Genomic DNA, 17,445 nt, shown 5'->3' with positions numbered 1-17,445 from the left:
CCATACTCCTTAATGTGGGAACTTGTAAAACATTAATAAATGGACCCATGATAACATTGTTGAACAGAACCAGATTAAAACAGTGTCTCTTTATAGATCAGCCTCCAGTTTGATTCACTTGTCTTTTGAGACCGTTATTCAAAAACCCATGAATCCCTCACCACACAACATACACATCCATGAAAAGACCACAATTACGATATAAGATACACTCTCTCTCAGGGACTTGCACAAACTAAGATAAACCAAGCCTTGAGAATTTCCCTCATCAACAGATTGAGTAATCATATTTTTTATGAAGGAAGTGAGGTTAGCTGGGCACCCTGGCTGTCACTTAACTACTACTGTCTTTTCCCAACGCAGTCAACTCATCCATTTAGAAGTTCCCATCCTGGAATAGGTCTAAGTTCAGGCATCCACTTTATTTAGAATATCGGGATATTGACTCGTTTCTTCCTTTCCTGGTTTTTCCAAACATTTCCAAAAGTAGTTCCACAATCCCAACAGAAAATGTCTTTGACACAATGGATGAATCTGCACCATTTTAAGACACTAGGAGCTCATTTAGAATCTCTACACCTACTTCAGGTTTTCAGGTTCCTTTAGTCACAGTTGTGCTGCCATTTACAACTTGAAAAATCATTATCCTTTACAGGGAAACCAGAAATTAAATAGAATTTAGTAGCGCTTCTTTCTCTTCCGTTGTCTTTTAACATTATACCATCTGTTCCAAACAACGCAAATAGGCAAATATTTACGGAGCACCTAGAATGTGCAAATACATTTGATGAGAATGAAGGAAACATAAAAATGACACAGTGTGGTTAAAAACCGGAAGGAAAGTCACAGAGAGAGATGCGGTCAAGTGTAATGCAAAAGAGAACTGAACACCCAGGAGAGCGAACAAGCTACAAGGAATCCCACAGGGGAGTGGTCACTTAAACACTGAGCTACATCTTCTGTTTTCCCTCCCTTTATGTTTCCAAACACAACTTTAGGTCTTTCTTCACAACCCTATATTTTGCATGTGTACTTTGAAAACCTGTGTGTGATATGTTTTGGGCGATCACTCTCTTCTTTGTTGGAGTCATCTATGATGTCCAAATGTTCTTATTAGGACCTCCTGCACCAATGGCTCATCTTCACTAAGTCCCTCTTTCATTCTTCCATTTCTTCACTTGTGACAGAAATGTACTGGGTCTACTAGATACCAGAAATTCTTTTAAAGTCCTGAGTCACTGAATCACACCTATGATATTTTTAGATTATCTACTATGGGCCAAGTGATGTAGGACCACGGGCTCTGAAATTACCGAGCTAAAATTTTCACTTGGTTTTTCAAAGATCTGCTCCCTGAAGTCTCAGATTACAGTTCTAGGTATAGTCTTCACCAGCCCATTACCCCACTGTGTCCTCAATTATTGGAGGGATTTTTTTTAAAGGAAAATCATATTTTTTTTCAGAATCTTTGCAGATCATTTATAGAGATGAAACTCCCCAGGGTGGCTATGCCCACCTCAATGACTATTTTGTAATCTCAATAATTAAAGCAGCATCTTAAAGGAGACCAACTACTTCTAATTATTTCATCCACACCCAAATGTTTTCTTTTCTTTATTTATTTGAGAGAGACAGAGAGAAAGCATGAGAAGGGGGAATGGCAGAGGGAGAAGCAGGCTCCTGCTGCATAGGGGGCCCCACGCAGGGCTCGATCCCAGGACCCTGGGATCATGACCTGAGCTGAAGGCAGACGCTTAACTGACTGAGCCACCCAGGTGTCCCACGCCCAGATTTTTTCTACTCAAATGTGTGTTTTGCTGTTTTTGGTATTTCAAAATATTACTTAAGTACTATTTTCATTTTCAAAGTAATAGATGCTTACAGTTGAAACATGAGAAAATATACAAAAGCAGGAAAAAAAATTATTCAAAATTTTACTGCCTGGTGGTAGTTTCTTCAATATTTTTTTGGTGTATTTCCTTCCTGAATGTATGTAGATATGTAGATATATGCTGGAATATACATATATGTGTCTATATATGCATATATATCCTGTGTGTGTACTGTTGTATTACCTATATAATATACAGTGAATCCTCTCTGTATTATTATTTTTTTTTAATCTGTTTCTTGCAGGGGGGAAGTCTTTCCATTGTCAGTCCTTCCCCTTAATCCTTGTCCAAGATTTGCTCACAGCCCTTATGCCATAATTAATTTTCATCTTAAAAACCTATACCTAGCTTAGAGATATCGGACCATATTGACCCCTTCCCCATTAATATGCCCTGCTACAGTTTCCAAAGAATTTCTAGGTCTTCATTCGCCCTTCTTCTTCATTAGTCAAGTTTTAATTCTATATTTTGCTTATTTTGTTTCATTTTCTTCTTCTATTTACCAGGCTCAAATTTCAATTTAAAGCCTTTTGGGGGGCGCCTGGGTGGCTCAGTCGTTAAGCGTCTGCCTTTGGCTCAGGGCGTGATTCCAGAGGTCTGGGATCGAGCCCCACATCAGGCTCCTCTGCTGGGAGCCTGCTTCTTCCCCTCCCACTCCCCCTGCTTGTATTCCCTCTTCGCTGGCTGCCTGTCTCTCTGTCAAATAAATAAATAAAATCTTTAAAAATAAATAAATAAATAAATAAATAAATAAAGCCCTTTGGGCCCCAATAAGGAGCCCCCTGTCCAGCCCATTCTTCCCAGTCCTGAAAAGTGGAAAGCCCTGTGAAGACACTATGTATATCTCAAGCCTTGCAACTCTGCATCCAGAGGCTTGGAGACACATTCTCGGGCCCTTCTCGTCATCTCTCCTTAACACGCATCCATCAACCCCCAGGTTCGAGGAGATTTAAGAGGCCAGCCATCAGTTTTAATTTCCTCACTCCAGGAATATAACGTATCTCTCATGAAGCCATTTCAGGTCTACCTACCACCTCTTTCCACTTCTCAAGAGAGACTGCCACCCTATCTGGACTCACTCTATGAGATTCCTCTGCGAACACTGCTCACTGTCTGGCACAATACGGAACAGTGCTTCCTTGGAAGGCCTGGCCTCCTGCTCCAGGAGACTACCTCACATCTGCTGCACAACTTCAGAGGGACACAACTGCCTCCTCTCTTCTATGTGGCAGATGTCTAACCTCACCAACCTCCTGATGCTGGATTATAATTGCCCTCTGATCCTCCTTTCCTCTGTGAATATTTGTTCTATTCAGTTGCCCTTGTCAAAAAATAATCTAAGAGTAAGTGGGGCGCCGGGGTGGCTCAGTTGGTTAAGCATCTGCCTTCAGCTCAGGTCATGATCCCAGGGTGCTGGGATCAAGTCCCACATCAGGCTCCCTTCTCAGCGGGGAGTCGGCTTCTCCCTCTGCCCCTCCCCCTTGCCGCTCATGTGCATGTACTCTCTCTCTCTCTCAAAACCGCAAAAATAAATAAAATCTTTAAAAAAAAATAATCTAAGAATGAGTATTATCTCCTAGATATCTAAAACCCATAAACTGTGTCTCCATTGTCCAAAAGTTTATCCACTAAAAAGAACAGATATAGTATTCTATTTTAATATACTCAGCTGTGACTATATATCAGTCATTTAAGATATTTACATATCACTTTAAGGAGACTATATTAATCACGATTTTTTACCAGTATATGATCATCTCAAGATTAGTTCAAAAGAATGGTGTATAACTTTTCATTATACTTTTTATATTTGAGTAGTTCATTTTAAGTTGAGGATACTAATTACAAACATATCTCTATAACTTTAACAGGAACAAAAGGGAGACATATATATCTCTACAACTATTATTTCTATCTTTTTTAATACTAAAATCATGATGTTATGAAACACAATCCTGAAACAAATAACCTACTTTAGAAAGAAGCAGTATGATTCCCTCTGTCCCTTATCTGTCTCTGCCATAAAATGTATATTCACATCCTCAAAAAAATAACATGACAGTGTGCATTTTAATATTATCCAAAAATTAACATTTTCCCTTTTCTCCTATTGTAAACAAAATTATGGGGGTAATTTTTTTAAATATTTGCTTTTTTGATTTGAGTAATGACATACAGGAAAAAAGCAGTAAGATCAACTCCACTGATCCTGTACTGAAGTTGTTTCACACTGATTTTGTGTGTGCGTTTCACTTGAACCTATCTAGGAAAATGAAAATGGTTTTATTTCTTATTTCAGCTTTTTGTGACATCTCCATGTTATTACTAACATGAAAGAAAAACCAACCAAAATTCTAGAAGACAGCGTGACAATATTTATCAAAATTTAAATGCATATTCTATTTATCTAAATTTACCCAAAGCAAATCTAGTATTTGAATAAAAACACACACAAATGCAAAAAAAAAAAAAATCCACAGAATTGCTAATAAAATCAAAATATTGAAATCAGGTTAAAGAGTCATTACTGCTCATATGAAACACTATGCAATTAAATACTGTGCAACTATAGAAAATAATACAGAGTTATACTGTACATAATATGTTAATTTAAAATACAGATTAAGGGGCGCCTGGGTGGCACAGCGGTTAAGCGTCTGCCTTCGGCTCAGGGCGTGATCCTGGCGTAATGGGATCGAGCCCCACATCAGGCTCTTCTGCTATGAGCCTGCTTCTTCCTCTCCCATTCCCCCTGCTTGTGTTCCCTCTCTCACTGGCTGTCTCTATCTCTGTAGAATAAAAAAAAAAAAAAAATCTTTAAAAAAAAAAATACAGATTAAGATCCATGTGTAATAGTAAAATACAATTTTTTAAAATGTATACCTATCGATGCAATAAAAGTCTACAAGTTACCACTAAACTTTTTTAAATGGTCATATTTCTGTAAGGTAGGATCACAGGTAACTTTGTCTTTCGATGTCTGTGCATTGTATGGCAAACCATGAGCATGTGTTAACCTATAATCCAAAAAAGAGGACACTAAAAGTACCCAGAACGTAAGATTTGCCTTTAAAATAATTATCTTACATCCAAAGCCTAATTGAATGAGCAAAAGACAGGATTCTGAAGCCCATTTGAAACATTTTTCCATAAGAATACCAAGTCTAGCTAATTTAAAACATTTGTAAGGAACCTACTGTAAACATTTCATAGCTAGAGAAATAAACAAGGCAACCCTAAGGGATAAAGAGATCTCCAAGCATTTATGATATAACAGCAAACAAATAATTTCATTAGTTTTATAAAGAAACTATCGAATCTGATTTGCATGTATTCTTTAAGCATTCCAACTGAAGAATACAATGCTTTTTCTAACTTCTTTTCCTCATTTAATAGTGTATCTAATCAGCAAGGGGACAGAAATCCAGTGGAGTACACGGTTAGAATCTGCCATCCCTCAAAGGTACTGACCATTCTGAGTCAGAAAACCATTCATCCTCACCACTTTCCTGGCTTCCAAGAACGGTTAGATAGATGCCATCATTTATGATACTGACCAACAAATTTAGACTGTGAGTTCTGCCATGCTTTGTCCATTGTTTATATATAAACATGTTGATCAAAAGATAAGGCTTTGGGGGCGCCTGGGTAGCGCAGTCGTTAAGCGCCTGCCTTCTGCTCAGGGCGTGATCCCGGCGTTATGGGATCGATCGAGCCCCACATCAGGCTCCTCTGCTAGGAGCCTGCTTCTTCCTCTCCCACTCCCCCTGCTTGTGGTTCCCTCTCTCGCTGGCTGTCTCTATCTCTGTCAAATAAATAAATAAAATCTTAAAAAAAAAAAAAAGATATGGCTTTGAGGTTGAAAATATCATACCTTTTTCCTGATAGAGTTTAGTCTGAAGATTTTCATATGGTCTAAATCTGATAAGTGAAACTCTTACTTAAAAGACTGATACATATCCTCTTCTAAGAAATATGGTCCTAGGATTGAATAAGTTATCAATTCTCACTAAACTTTAGTTACATTCCACAAATACAGCATGCCCTTATTGAAATAATGACACAATATTAGAAATTAACTCTTTAGAGTAGATAGCCACTGAATCCAGTGCAAGGAGAGAGCTCAGCTCTCCTCCACTATACACCCCTACTGAAGTTACTGAGAAAAGGAACACATTAAAACCTATTTCAAGTGGTAAGAAAACTCACAGTGCCTCTGTGCCATCAGTGATCCTGTGATGTAATTTTCCCGTGCGGAGGCTTGGATGGTGAATGCAGACCATGGGATGGAAGAAAAAGGGAAGGAAAGGTAGGCATGGCCCTGGGCCCCCAGTCAACCTGAGCAACACCCCTCCTTTCTATTGTTCATACTGGGATCCTGCATAAGCTCATTTGGAGAAATCAGCCTATTTCTTGGCAGGGGGAAGAACAAAGAGAAAATCTGGGCGGTGGGGGGGGGGGGGGAAGCACATGACCTCAGGGCTTTCTAACCTAGAAATCTGAATTCTTGATTCATCCCTGCCGGAAACCAGGAATGAACCTTGGGCAGGCTGCCTCAACTGTCATGGCATGCAACAAAAGTAACATTAAAGTGAAGAAAAGATACCAAAAACAGAAAAGGAAAGAAGAGCATAATTGGCCTAATTCAACTATTTTCCATGCATCAGTAGGATACAAAGATTTAAAGACTACTGGAACTAGTAGGAAAAGGCAAAGTCTGGTTTCTTGTAATTGATGAACATACATCTTACATAAATTGGCTCAAAGTTAGTCTGAAGGAGAAATGGCTTCGGCACTTCTCACTTTGACTCCCAAAATGTGATGGGCGTTCTTTCTTTCAGAAAACCACTGCCACTTAGCAAAATACAATATATACGCAGTTAGATCTCAACGCAGTTAAGAGGGGCTCACGCAAGATCTCTCGCTTGGTTATGACCCACATCATCTGGGCAGCTCTCCACCCTGAACGTAGAGACGCTCATGTTAACCCTGCAACACATCCCTCATCCACATTTCGGATGTATCCAGTGGAACAAATGTTGAAGCAATTACCTAGACTGACTGTTTGATGGTAAGTGATAACAATGTTTTATTTATTGGACTCTAAAATGTTATTGAGTGTCTACTATTTCCCTGACACTATTGTATGGATTCCCTCACTGTCTCATCTAATCTGCACAGTACAATCATTAGTCCCATTTTCTGATGAAGTAACTAAACCAGAGGATAGGCATAATAAATCTTAGGGATTGTATTGTCCGATATCTTTATTTTATGCTGGAACAAAGTGAATCAGGGTGTTACTCAGTGTAAGAAGCAGTAGACCTTGGTTGTCTTCTGGGTTGGGTTGCCTTAGAGGTTTAGGGCTTTGAATTCACAGAGCCAGTATTTACACACTGGTTTTGCTACACGTGTTTGTGGAAGTTATAAAAGCCTCAATTCCTCACCTGTGTGATGGGGGAAAAGAGTTACACCATGGCCTTGGACTCAGTGAGCATTGAAAAAACTATATGAAACATTTAGTATCTTAGTATCTTCCCTGGCATCAAACTCCCGGTCAAAAGACGTGCCCCTCATATTATTACTGCTCTTGTTAATGCTACCCAAACCTCCCCTGCCAGCAGCAACAGTGTTAGCGTGACTGTTGCTACCATCGTCATTATGACTACACCATGCTCCTATCCAGAAGACGTGTCTAAAGGTGCTCTCCAGCTCACTGCCATTACTCCCAAGCTCCCTCCTTCTTAAAATATGCCTTTCTACCTCCCCTATCTAGCTAAACTTTACACTGAGGCCCAAATCAAGGCACAACTCTCTTAAGAAGCTGATCCTCAACTGTTCCAGCCCACATCGGTCCTCTGATCTACTGTATACATTACTGGATTCTCAAGTGGCTATTTGAAATGTGATGTCTCTTGATGTTATCTATTTTTCCTTATTCCCCAATGAGGTGGTTTGCTTCCTCAGGAAAGAGACTGTCATTCACATTTTTTTTTTTTTTGATGTCACCTACTTCTCTAACACAGTGAGGAGTTCATAATAGGTCTGCAACAAATACTTGCTAGATTAAAAATATAGCCTCTTCTCAACCATAAATAAGCATCTTTGGGCTTTACATCATCCCTCCTATGTCTAGGCTCATACACTATATTAGGTCACAGCAGCCACATTTTAAAACAACATGACTGTGCTAAATTGAGGTACAGTGGCTTCAAATGCTCACAGATTTCAATGAGAAGGTGGTGTGTTACAAAATACCTTTCCCTATCAAAATGTGTCAATTCCTGAGGCCAGACTGACCACTGCATGGACGTCCAGCTCATAAATTGCTGCCCACTCTGGTGGTCAGTCTGCTACCTTTGCAAAGTTGCCCAGTTTCTCAAATTTCATAGTGTTCGAAGATTTTCTGGAGATCCAAGGGCTATGCAATAAATAAATCCATGCCCGTTCTCCTGGAAGTGGAATTCTTACCTAACGTTCATTTCCCATAGAACCCTCAACATTATAAAGGCTGTAAATTTTATTGGCTCTAATTTTAAACTTACAAGTTTTAAACTTAAAAATCCTCATTCTTTATACTGGTTTAGAACATAAACGTCTGTCTAGCATTTTTTCACATGCCATTCTCTCATGTCATTTTAAAATTTGTGGTTTCACATTCTCACACCCCTAAACCCGGTTCCTCCAGAGAGGTAATCACTGTTACCAAGTCAGTATACATTCCCCTAGAGCTTTTTTCTATAAATTTCCAAACATACATCTGTATCCAGAGAGAAGAGGCAGTATTCTTTTGTGACTTGTTCGTTTGGCATAAATGGTGTCATATTGCACATACCATTCTATAACTTGCTTTTTTTTTCTCCTTCAAGATAATGGTGTCGGGGAGAAATTTCCTTGTTGGTAAAAATACTTGTAGCTCACTCTTTTTAACTGTGCAGATCTCCACAATTCATTTAACCAGTTCTTAATTGATGAACATTTAGGTTGTTCCCCCTCTTTGCTATTACGAACAATGTTGCAGAGATAATCCTTACTAGTACTTCTCTATTGTTCTCTATGACATTTTATTAGAAATTATTTTAACAAAGCACACATCCTAATAATACATAATTCCTCAATAAATGATATGATGCAAGGATTTGGGTTTTTTATTTTGTTTTTGGGGGGTTTTTTGTGTTGTTTTGGTTTTTTGCTTAACTAAGATAAATTTGAAATCTAGCTTTCATCTGTGGTCATATTTAATTTAAAAACCTATCATCACAAAACAACGGGAGTCGGAAAACCCATCCACTGCCTGTTTTTGTAAATAAAGTTTTAATGAAACACAGCCATGTTCACTCTTTTCCCTACTGTCTCTCACACCAACAGTGCACTCCAACACAGAGCGGAGTCGTTGTGACAGAGACCTATGGCCCACAGAGCTAGAAATATTTACTCTGTCTCTTTAACAAAAAAGTGTGCTGACCCCTACACTAGAATATGAAGTATTCTTCCTCCGGAAAGTTTTTTCTATCTACACAAAGTACAAGTTAAAGGATCAGTTTCTTTATGTTTTAAGTATAAGACCTTTGTCAGGGTACTTGCAACGACAAGACAAAGTCCATATCTGCTGAACAAAACAATATCTCTTTGAATTCCACAATGGAAAATACGCCATATAAAGCTACATTTGCTTCTGGTCCTTTATAGTTTTGTTTTCTTTTGAAGATTTTATTTATTTATTTGACAGAGAGAGAGAGAGTGCGCAAACAGAGGGAGTGGCAGGCAGAGGGAGAAACAGGCTCTCCGCTGAGCAGGGAGCCCGATGTAAGGCTTCATCCCAGGACCCTAGGATCATGACCTGAGCCGAAGGCAGACGCCCAACGACTGAGCCACCCAGGCATCCTGCTTCTGGTCCTTTAATAACTTCTTGAAGATAAGGAGTAAATGAATTAAATTAGGGATTCCACTTAGAACAGCAGATGCCCCTAAGCTTGCTGGTGATTTAGGATGCCATTTTGAAGCAAAATACAAAATGTTTTAATGTTTTACCTATTATAGCCTAGTAGCATTTACTAATATTTGTGTATTTGTGATGTGGAACAAAATCATAGAGTGAAGCCGCATGATTCAAACCAGCGACATATGCTTCTGGGCTCTCTTGCACCCGTTGGCATCTGGGGTGGTTGCACCAGGTGATATCAATATCCTTCCCAGTGCTCACATTCTGTGGTCCCTACAATTCATCTTAAAAGGAGGTACTTATAACAGGAACTCCATTTACTTAAATTAATACTTAAAATCTCTACAACATTCATTGACACTATATTATGTTGCTGCTGACTGTAAGATTTAGGTTAAAGTTGGAAAACATGTCCTAACAAATTTAAAAAGTCATAATTTTAGTTTATTTACTCTTTGTTCGGGTACAATGAACCAGTATTTACAAAGTTATTCACTAATAGAACCTACCACTTATTTAAACAATATGAGGAGGCCCAAAGCATGCACAGATGAATTTGTTCTTATTGGAAATATGTTTTATTTTCAACTTAACTGTCCAGACTGTGCCATACTTTTAGAAAAAGGGCATCATGCTTCCAACCACCATTCAGTGCTGTGAACTTTAAAGGCTTTTTCACCGTTCCTCATTATGAAACTTCATAGAAACTATAAAGAGGGTCCCAACAGTTGTACAAAGGAGTGAATTCCCATTTTGCTCTTCCCTACACAGAGAAAATAATGGAGAAATGAGTCTACTGCTTCTGTTTGATCAAAAATACTAGCAATAATGAGTTCCCAATCATTTGCTGGCTGACAGGACATTTTAGAGACCTCTTTTGGTGACCTGATTGTTTAAACTCTCAGATGACCAGGCTGTGGTTGCTCAGGGTCGCCCCTCCCCCAGCAACTACTCAACTTGTTAGTGAGTCAGTCTGTTGGTGGTAGTCTTGTTGACTAGAAAGAATAAAGAAAGAGGAGGGGGGAATACTACTTTTCTATAAAGTCTTAGGTCCCAAGCAGACCCAGGACAACAAGGTTTATACCCGGCTGTCCCAGTCTAATTATTTATAACCCCCACTTTCCCCTCCAAATGTCCACAGCTGAACCATAAACCAGATGGCAGCCCTGTTTAGGCCCAGCCTGTCTTCCTTAATCCATGCATCCCCCACTTTTCTCCATCTCCTTCTGGATAGTCCTGGTTAGGAAAGTTCTTAAGGGAGAAAGAGGAAGCACAGGAGTAGAAAAAGCAGTGGACAGTGTTGGCAAGTGCAGGATTTCTAAAATCCAGAGGGCAAGAGATGAAGGAAGCGGTAAATGATAAAGACTCGGGGGAAAGTCTGAGGCTCCCCACCATCTCAGTCAACCAGCTCATGGGGAGTGAATGACACGCTTCCAAGGCTGGCTGTCTAGGCTGCAGAGTTGTGTGTTAGGGGCAAGGTTTCTATAAAAGACTGTACCAGGAGGACAGCGTCCAGGAAAAAGCTGGAAAGCCTAAAGGACTATGTGGCTGTGAAGACTTCTCAGTGCTGTCATCGATGCTAGTGTTGGAAACAAGGGGAGAATCTCTCTGAATCTTGAAGACCCAAGAGCCAAGCAATGTTCAAGGAGCAGTTGCTTTCACAATTCTGAGAATATTTCCACTGTCTTTAAAGCTAGAACAACTCCCCCTGAAACTCCAGTCTGTTGATCCTCTCCTTTAGATTAAAAGGTTCACTCTATTTTCTGACATAGGTTATTTTAGCATGAATTTCCTCTGCAAGAGTGTCTTTTCTAGCTGGAAAACATTGTCTGGCAGGGGTTCTCAGCATCTGGGGGCCCTACCCTCAAACCTATCTATCGAATTGATTGTCATCAGCTAAGTACCGCCACATGATTCATGCTCCCAAGAAATGGCAATGGCTATTCCGAGTGATCACAGAATAGCAACACAGAAACAACTATTATACAAATTACTATTATAATTGTTGCTGTTGTAGAGTTAACACTCATCGAGTGCTACGCATCAAGCTCTACTCTAACTGCTTCACATTTAATTTTCATACAACCCTAAGACTGGTGATATTATACCCACCTTACAGATTAGAAAACTGAGGTTAACTGATTTGCCCTGAGTCACGTGTTAATAGGTGGTATAACTGGGATACAAACCAAGGTAATCAGGCCCCACACCCTACCCACTCAACTGCTTTACTACAGTAACTCTCTTACACTGAACTCCTCTGACATTCTGGGGGTGGGTGAGATGGTCAAATTTAAGAGACCACAAAATCAAATTACCATAACCCAAAGTAACTCCAGTAAATCACACACACTATTCTTGAATTTTGTTCAAGAATAGTGTTCTTGAACAATTTCATTCTTGAAAATTAAAATTAGAATGGAAAGGGAAATGCTTTGGATTTTCCCATATTCCTATAAAGCAAAGCATAATCTTAAATCTTTCAACTGTTACAAAGCTTACCCTGTCTCAATCTTACTTGGATTTCTTCTAAACCAAAATAACCGCCAAAATATTCAGGGAAGAGAGCTCATGATGGTGTTATATTCCTTTCTGAAAGCTTCATTTAGACACCTACCAGAGATCCCTTCATGGACACAGAAAAATCTTAAACTGTCTCTATTTGATTGTGTTTGCCGAAGGCATTAAGTCCGATCCACCATGTCGCACCTCAGTAACTCGACACAGACTAGAAAATTCTTACAGTCAGCTTCCCCGAGGGATTTGTTAAGTTTCACATGCATTTAGTTGTGCAGTTGGCCTGCTCAAATTGATAAACTTGTAGCTAAATTCTTTCTGCAGCAATGGGCTGTTGGGCTTATTTTTTTTATCACTAAGAGAATAAATATTGCAAAAGAAGCTGTTACTATGTGTTAGTGTTACCTATTAGTTTTTAACATAATTGAGCTTACATTCCAATTTCTCAGTAACTGATAAGTATTTATTTTGTGGAAGTGGTTGAAAGGGATTAAAAAGAACTAATATTGAAATATATTTATAGCAAAAAAAAAGGGAAGGAAATTTTGATGTCTTAAATTGAGCAAAGAAATGAAACAAACATTATGAATAAAATTNGCTAATACTGAAATATATTTATAGCAAAAAAAAAAGGGAAGGAAATTTTGATGTCTTAAATTGAGCAAAGAAATGAAACAAACATTATGAATAAAATTATTATTTTTACTAGAATTCCCAAGTCACCCGCCTGCACAGGTGAACTGTTGCATCTATGCCCAGTAAAGTCAATACCCAAATGCAAAATGGCTTGACTTAACAAAAACATACTGAGACTATCTGGAATGCAAACTGTCAAGTGGTGACTTAGAAAAATATGGTTTTTTTCTTCCAGATTTTAATTCTCTTCTGACTGTGCTTCTCTATTCCTGGAGCTAAACATCAGCTCACCTCAACTTTCACCAGCATGTGATCTTCTAACACACTTTACCAAGGCTGGCCCCACACCATCTTCTCCCCCAGAGATGAATGCAGGTGAGAAAAGCCATGGACAACTTCGGTAGCATTTTGCAAACTCACTCTCATGTCATACGTGGGGACTCTGCTATTTTAGACAACATCAGTATGTGTGAAAAAGTCAGCAGGTTTACTTTTATCAATTTTAAAAGTCACCACATCAGTGCAGTGTCTATGCAATTTATTTTCTATGTCCTCTACGCCTATATTATTTATCTTCAATTCATTTACATATTCAACAAACATATGATAAGCATCTACTATGGGACAATTATTGTTCTATACCCTTAGAATAGATAGTGACCATATCTGCCCCCATGCGAAAAAATGAACAAATAAATGTGCACTGAAAAAAAATAACAAACTAAGGAAAAGGAGAGTGACCATAAAAACCAAATGATTTTAGATAGAGTGATCAAGAAAGCCCTCATGATAAGATGACATTAGAGCAGAAACCTAAATAACTTTAGGATGGGAATCATGAATTATCTGGGTAAGGAGGGTTCCAGGCAAGTGCAAAGGCCCTGAGGTAAAACATGTAGGCACAGTTAAACAAGCAAGAAAAAGCGTGGTACAAAATGCCACCAAAGAGTGAGCAGGGGAATAAAAAAATGCATGGCCTAATAGGGCACATTAATATTACTAGAAGATTTTGAGCAAAAGAGTGACTTGCTCTGATTTTTATTTTGAAAGAATAATTCCGCCTTCTCTGAGAAGAACAAGTGTGTATAAACGAAAGTGAAAGTAGGGAACTAGATATCGTGTGGGGTAAAACAGTGGCTTAACACAGCTTGCTATTGGGGTAAGAAATAAACAGATTTGGGATATATTTTGAAAGCAGAGTTGAGGGTCAGCTGAATGTGGTGTATAATATAGATGATTCATGAATATAGCTGATGGACTAAATGTGGGATATAAGACAATGTTTAAAGATGACTCCAAGGACTCAGATCTAAACAGTCTAAATTCTTCACAAGAGGACATCTGTAATCCTATAGTTCATGACTACTAGGTTTTCTTTTTTGACCAGCATTAAATAACAGTAATAATAATAATTTTAGAAAAAAGAGAAACAGGAGAAGGCAGGGGGAGAAGAAGAAGAAGGCAAAGAAATGATGAAATGATGACTGGAAAAAGGAATGGCCAGATAAGCAGACACATAATGAGGCAAGTATATCACTGTCCAATCTAAGTGATGGGTACATGGATGTTTACTGTAAAAGCCTTTCGACTATTCTGTATGTTTGAAACTTCCATTAAAGGTGTTGAAAAATATGCAGAATTTCCAAAATTTATTGATTATAGAATCTTTTGCCAATGGACCCACCCTATGAAAGCGTTCTAGCCTAAGCCACCTATACTATATAAAAAGTTTAAATGACTTGCACAAGGTCACAAACCCCCAATGACAACAAAGTCAAGACTAGACCGTCGGTCTCCTAATGCTGCAGTCAGAGCTCTTTAAAGCACACGGTCCAGCCAACGTGTGCAAAACATCTGCATGGGAAAGTCCTGGTGCAACTTGAGATGGAACTCCTATAAAATCAACACTACGTTCAAATTATCACTCATTCCCAGTTTGTTCCCATCGGTATGACGCAGCTATCAGACTTTGTGGGAGCCATCTCTCCTTTGCTCTCTGGGTGTCAATGAGTCCTATCACTCACTTTTATGTCTACAGTGCTTCCTAGGGATCCTCCGATGTCTGCCTTGTTCGATCCTGTAGGGAACAGGGCCCCGACATTGTTTACATGAACAATGCAGCTTTAAACTCCCTCTCCAACATTTTGTATTTGTCTATTTTCACTTTGACAGGATCCTACGTACAACCATAAGAATCCTCTTCCCTGAGTATCTTTTGATTCCGGTTCTCAGAAGCCATCAATGGCTCCCAATTGCCTCTTGAATCAAATGAAAACTCCTATCCAAATGATTATCTACACACCTAAGAACCTTAATCTCCACTCCATGTGTTTATTCAGCAAGTAGGTACTGAGGAATCACCTTGTGCCTAGTTGTATGTTAGGCCCTGGGAAATTATAAGACATATGACATAATTCCTGCCCTTATGGATCTTAACCAATGCAGAAAGACAAAACATCCACACATTAAACATTTTTTATAGCAAAACAAGGCTGTATGTGACCAAGGGCCCACAGGAGTGAGTGGAACACAGAAGTCAAAGATTACTAAGAGCCAGTGTGCAAGGCTTCAGGAGCTGGGGCTTGTTCCAAGAAAGTACAGATTAGCACATTCTCCAGGGGAAGCTCCTATCTCCAGGGTGGGAATTAGCATCCTCTAAATTCAAAGACTAATGAGACCAGCCTGCCTGGAATAGAGCCTTCTTGTGCTCAGTAGTCAGAAATGAGGCAGGAAAGGAGTTAGAAGCAGGGTAACAGTGAATCTTCAAGTATAACTGAGGAATTTGGGATTCATCTCCACACCAAAGGTGGGAAAAAGGATTACCAAGTGAAGAGTAGAAAGATGTTTATCTAGCAGCAATATTCAGGGCGGAATGCTAGGTACGAAGTGATCATGCCAATCACTAGGAGATGGGGTCACTGTCAAGAGTGTGCAGAAGATGAACAAAGAGAAAAAAACACACTGAGCAGACAATCTGAAGGAACATTTTTAAATATATAAAGTAAAGAAGAAAAAGAAGTTAACAGTGACTCCAAAGTATCATATGAAGGTAATGAAAGAATGAAGAAATTGTTGATTAAAAATAATAATAATAATAATAATAACAAAGGTAGGAAAGAAGGGGGTGGTGATAGCACGGCATCTAAGCTCACCAGGCAAATTAAAAAGAACAAAGTAAACTTTAGGTGAAAAATAAGGATGTGATCTACATTCAGAGGACACTAGCATAAAAATGATAGCAAGAGGCTACAAAGTACTTCCCCAAACTCATACTTTTTCCTCCTGGGCACCCACCTAGATTACTTTCCCCAGCCTCTGGCATACAGCCGTAGCCATGTGCCTGCTTTCTGGTCAGCAGAATGTGTGTGGGGTTACTTCCATGCTGGGCCCACATATACTTCCCCCAGACTATCTTCTTTTTTCTGTCCCTTTTAACACCTGAATGAAATACTCTTTGAACCTAGAAGAAGACTCCTAGACGCAGAATTTAGCTGCAAGGAGCCCGGAACCCTGAGTCACTGCAAAGAATAGAGACCCCCCACACATGCAGATTCGCATTGGATCTGATGGAAGAAGCAAACTCTGATGGCATTAAGTCACTGATATTTGGGATTGTTTGTTACAGCAGTTAGCCTATGCTAAGAGTTTCCAAAATAAATCTGATTCCTATAAAACCTCAGGTGTTCAAACAAACCTTACTGCCGTCTACCAAAAGCCTGCCTACTCCCTCTGTTTTCATTTATTTTACTCATTTTCATTCATACTTCCTAGAATGATTTCCCCACCCTAATCCTTGTCCTTCCTGTCCTTAACATTTTTGCCTAAGTTTTACATCCTGTATTCAAACAATTCCTGACTTACCCCAGCTGACAGTAGTCACTGCAATCATTCTTCCAAACCCACAGCACTTGTGCAAATATCTCTATCCATCTGTAACTGGTTATGACTATGTTTTTATGTTTATTTTATCTGTTATCATGTATCTCCATTTATATTGGTTCCATTAGATTATAAACTCAATATGAACAAAGATTGTGCTTCCTATTTCCTTTGTAATTTCCTACATGCCTCATATATTGCCCCACACTGTCAGTGCTTCATAAACCCAACTAATTGAAGTTCGAACTTGTACTCATATACTTGCACCGGACGTGTAACAACTCACAAAATCTGTGTCTATAACATAAATACAGGCACAGGCTTGCGGTGGCACCCTCGTTTAATCCAGCATCATCAGGGAAGGAGCTGGTCCAGAGTGAAAGCTGGCGGTCAGATCCAACGCAGCATGGAGGAACACAGAGGCTAAACAGCAGAGCACATTTAGCTGGCGTCTGAGGCTAACATGCTCTCTGGTAAATCGCATTTTGGCAACAGTCATTAAAATAGAGTCAGTGATATTGTCATCGTGATGCAGTGGGACAGATGGCTACACTTGTGGTGAACAGAGCCTAATGTATA

General features: G+C 39.2%; 1 protein-coding gene across 1 annotated transcript in view; it reads right to left on the bottom strand.

The window, feature by feature from the left end:
* NPAS3 (neuronal PAS domain protein 3) overlaps window positions 1-17,445 on the bottom strand; it is an 891,598-nt gene that overhangs the window by 815,590 nt on the left and 58,563 nt on the right.

The sequence above is a fragment of the Ailuropoda melanoleuca genome, chromosome 20 (genome assembly GCF_002007445.2).
Source record: "Ailuropoda melanoleuca isolate Jingjing chromosome 20, ASM200744v2, whole genome shotgun sequence".
NCBI classification, from domain to species: domain Eukaryota; kingdom Metazoa; phylum Chordata; class Mammalia; order Carnivora; family Ursidae; genus Ailuropoda; species Ailuropoda melanoleuca.
Note: the sequence above shows the minus strand (reverse complement) of the source record. Positions and strands in the feature narration are given on the sequence as shown.